Here is a 4,903-nt window from a genome sequence, read left to right on the forward strand (position 1 = left end):
TGTCAAATATTTTTTTTGACATTTTTAAATTATATTATTTTATCATTTTATTATTTTTAACTATTATTTGGACAAGAATATAATTACTTTTATTAAAATTTTATCTAAATTATTTCACCATTTTGGTAAAAATTAGAGAAATTTCTCACTTAAAGATTTCTTAAAAAATTTACCATTTGAAATTTTTAAAATTCTCATCATTGGGTAATTAGTATTTTAATTCCAAAATTTTGTTAGATCTATTTTTTAAAAAAATTAAATTAAAAATAAATATTAATTATTATTATTAAAACTTTATCTAAATTATTTTTCATTTGGGACAAATTTAAAAAAAATTTTCATCTAAAAATTTTATATAAATTAACCTTTTGCAATTTCTAAAAATTTCATCATTGGATAATTATTATTATTCTAAAAAAAATTATTAATATTTTATTTTTTAAAATTTTTTCTCTAATTTTTCTTAAAATTTAATCATGTAAAAATACTTTAAAAATAAATAAACAAAATAAATAAATAAAATAAAATAAAACCAAAACAAGAATTGACTCGGCTCAGTTGGTACGTATGGCTCGGCTGCAGAAATGAAAAGCAGTTGGAACGACTCAAGAAAGTGGCTCGAGTCTGCTGGAGGGACAACGGCTAGAATGAGTTGCAAATCAATCGCGTTGCGGGTCAGGTCGGGCTGGTGGAAACATACGGATCTTGGGCTGAATTAAATGTCAAAACAACATTGTTTTAATTGGCTATAAAAGCCAAACTTATTTTTTTCTTCAAATTTCACTTTTGCTTTATCTTTTTCTTCCTTCTTTTTCTTTCATTCTCTTTCTAAAATAAAGAACATCGCTTGAACAGCTCATTGGATTTTGGAAACCTAAGTTGGAATCTGGGTTGTGTCATCGAAAACTTGTCAAAAACTTCAAATTTCTCCAAAAGTTTCACCAAAAATTGGAAAATTTTGACAAAATTTGAAATTTTTTCTATATTTTTCTAGAAAAAAATATTCAAAAATCACCAAGCTTTCAGAACCCCTACTAGAGACTCTTTTAAAAATTTTAGACTTGACTATTCTTTTTTTTTTTTGCGTATATCTATTTTGCTTGCTAATCTCTCTGTGTGTTCTATTGCTGGATTTGGGTTTGTATTTATAAAGATCTAATAATAAGAACCCTAAACTGGAAAGAGTTTTAATTCCTCTTCAATTTCAACTTTAGACTTTAAGTCCAACTCAAACTTTACAATCCAAACAAACAATTTCATACACATTCAAACACTTGATTTTTTTTTATTATTTATTTATTTAACAAATTAAATAGTTACAATCCTAGACAAATTGAAGTATCTATAGTTGTCCCTTTTTGTGCACTTTTTATGAAATAAGAATTATGCAAAAATGTAGATAGCTCTCATATTCAGATAATTAACTCGACACACTTATTATTCTTTTTTTTAACTTTTTTTAAAATAGATACTCAAACTTTTTGAATAATATAAAAACTCCTCTAAGCAGAGGCTCACAACTTTTGGAAAATATATAAGGTTCCTTTAAACAGAAGCTCTACAACTTTTGAAAAATAAATAAAGCTCCTCTGAATAGAGGCTTACAACTTTTGAAAAATACATAAGGCTTTTTTTTTAACAATCATGCCTAGAGGTCTCATGGATCATGTTTTGAAGAAATTTTAAGAGATTATGCTTGAAGGTCTTACAAATCATTCCTAATATCGAAAAATACTATTTGGAACAAAGGCTTTACAACCTTAAAATTTTAAAAAATCTGTCTTGTCCATGAATGGTTTTATTGAAATATCTTTTTTCAAGGATTAGAGTTTTACCTCATAGGTTTCTTCTCAAACGAGAATTTGAAATTCCTTCACTAGAAGTCTTCATATTTATTTTCTCCATGTGAGATCTTGCAATATCCCTATTTCTTAAATTCATGCACTAAACATTCCTAAATACAATGCATGCTAAGCAAATGTCAATTAATGTCTTTTTAATTGTGGTACACAAGTTCTCAAGCTTTTTTTTTTATCTCAAACTCTATAATCTTCAAACACTGAGACCAAATCAATTTAATTCTCAATCATCCCTCTCATTCAATTTTAATACCTATATTTTTCTTTCAAAGAAATCTTTCTTTTCCAAATTCAATGTCCTTACCAAGAATTGAACATTTTATATTTGTCTTGATCGCTCTTAACCTTTCCAAAGTAATGTAGAAATCTTTCATGCTATTATTCACTTATCAATCATTATTTCAATTTAAAAAAGTAAAAATACAATCACACATTTCTTTCATTGCAAGGTATTAAAGGGAAAAGCCAAGGGATGGATTGGGAATAAATGAGAAATAGTAATCAAAAGAGAGACACAAGGAATGAAATGAAATATCTCTTATTTAAAAGAATGGTAGAACAATTTTGGCCATTAACAAAGAATAATGGTTACAAAAAAACAACGTCTAAAATAAACAATCAAATAATCATGATAACATATCTTGAAGTCTTTTTCAAAAACTTAATCACCTAATACACCTAACAACTTAGAGATCATCAGAACATGCAAGCCTTCATGTTGGTGAATTTCTAGATCTATGCTATACCATCCTTATCTAAGCTACTTTTTCAGGTTTTCAACTTAGATAAACTCCCTTTGACACAAATCGTCTTTTTGGGGTTTTCGATTTAAGTTTTTATTTTTTATTTTTCATTTATTTTTTTTATTTTTTTAAACGTAGTATTTTTTCACAACATCAGAATTTATAAGATTGGATAAATCATCTCTATCCATCTTTGCTAATATTAATACTTTACCTGAAAAAGCTCTTTTCATTACATATCACCTGAAAAAAAAAATCTACTTTTCTTTATTATCATACTAGCTTAGAAGAATTTTTTTCAAAACCAAATTTTTTTCTTGAAGGATAGGCCTTTTAATCAAGCTCTCATCATTCTTCTTTGATATAACTGACCATGACATAATGCTGTTAATCTCTTCTCTTCTATGAAATTCAACTGCTCATAGCGCTCTTGAATCCATTCAGCTTTTTCTAGTCCAACTTCTTTAAAAACTCTTAAGGATAAGATTTTCACTTCTACTGGCAACATGGCTTCCATCTCATAAACAAAAAAAAAATAATGTTACCTCAGTAAAGGTATGCATTGATGTCCGATAAGCATAAAAGACGAATGGTAACTTTTCATGCAAGTCTTTATAGGTTTTGATCATCTTCTCAAGAATTCTTATTATATTCTTATTTGTCACCTCAACTGTCCCATTCATTTTTTAATGCTATGGCTTCGAATTATAATGCTTGATCTTGTACTGACACATATTTCATGCATCATCTTACTATTAAGATTCTTGACATTATCTGAAATGATTTTTTTGAAAGTTCATATCTATAAATAATTTTTCTTTTATAAACTTGCAAACCACATATCGTGTTACATTTTCAAATGAAGCTATTTTCACCCATTTTGTGAAATGATCTATCATCATGAAAATGAACCTATGCCCATTAGAAACTTTTAAAGTAATAGGACCAATAACATCTATGCCCGACATGAAGAATGGTTAGGGTGGTGTTCAAACATATAAAGCATTCGATAGAGCATGGATCTTCTTAGCATAGATCTGGCATTTATGACATTTTCGAGCATAGTCAATGCGATCACTTTTCATTGTCAACCAATAATACCTAGCTTTCATAATTTATCTAGCTATCATATGTCCATTTACATGTGCCTTACATATCTCATCATGCACCTCTTCAATAATTTTTTTTGCCTCAGTCGCATTTACACATCTTAATAATATTTAATCATAGTTATTTTATACAAAACATCATTATCTAGTAAGAAACTCATAGTTAGTCTCCTAATAACTCTTTTATCATTATTAGTTGCTTAATCCAATATTACAGATTCTTAGTACTGTAAGATATCATAATACCATGACTTTTCATCTTTCTCTTCCTCTACATTAGAATAATGAGCTAGCATATCCTTAATATCTAGCTTGATGGGTTAAATGTCGATGTTATCATTAATTCGAATCATTGCAACTAGAGTAGCCAAGACATTAATAATTAAATTCTCTTCATGAGGTAAATGCTCATACTAAATATCTTTAAACTGCTTGATCAACTATAAGATATACTTATGATATGGAATGAGTTTCGACTTTCTCCTCTCCCATTTCTTTTTCAACTGATATATAACTAGAGCTGAGTTTCTATATAATTTTAATACTCTAACCTTTCTATTTATAACAGTTTATAAATCCATGACACAAATCTCATATTCAGTGATGCTGTTTATGTAATTGAAATTCAACTTCACTGTTATAGGATACTAACATTCTTTTGAAGAGATCAAAATTATCCTAATTTTATGTCTCAAAGCATTAACAGTTCTATCAAAGTACATCTCTAACACTTATCATCATGCCCTTCTTTTTCAAGTTGGAACATAACCATCGAATCTTTATCAAAAAAACTCTAATGTCATTGGTTTATAATCTTCGATAACATGATCTACGAAAAACTTGGCTATAACACTTCTTTTGATTACCTTTTGGCTCATATATATGATGTCATATTCTAAAAGCATCACTTGCCATCTAGTAATTGTTTTAGATAACGAAGGCTTCTCAAAGATATATTTGATTGGATCTAGTTTTGCTATAAGTCAATAGTATAATAGAACATGTACGATTTGAGTCTTTTGGCTGTCTAAGCTAATGCACAATATATTTTCTCTAAAAAAGAATACTTGAATTCATATTCTGTGAACTTCTTATTCAGGTAATAGATAGCTCATTCCTTTCTATTAGACTCATCTTACTGTTTTAGCATACATCTCATTGACTTTTCGCACATTGTCAAGTATAAGATTAA

This window comes from Durio zibethinus, chromosome 6 (genome assembly GCF_047325235.1).
Source record: "Durio zibethinus cultivar Kanyao isolate XHJ-2024 chromosome 6, ASM4732523v1, whole genome shotgun sequence".
NCBI lineage: Eukaryota > Viridiplantae > Streptophyta > Magnoliopsida > Malvales > Malvaceae > Durio > Durio zibethinus.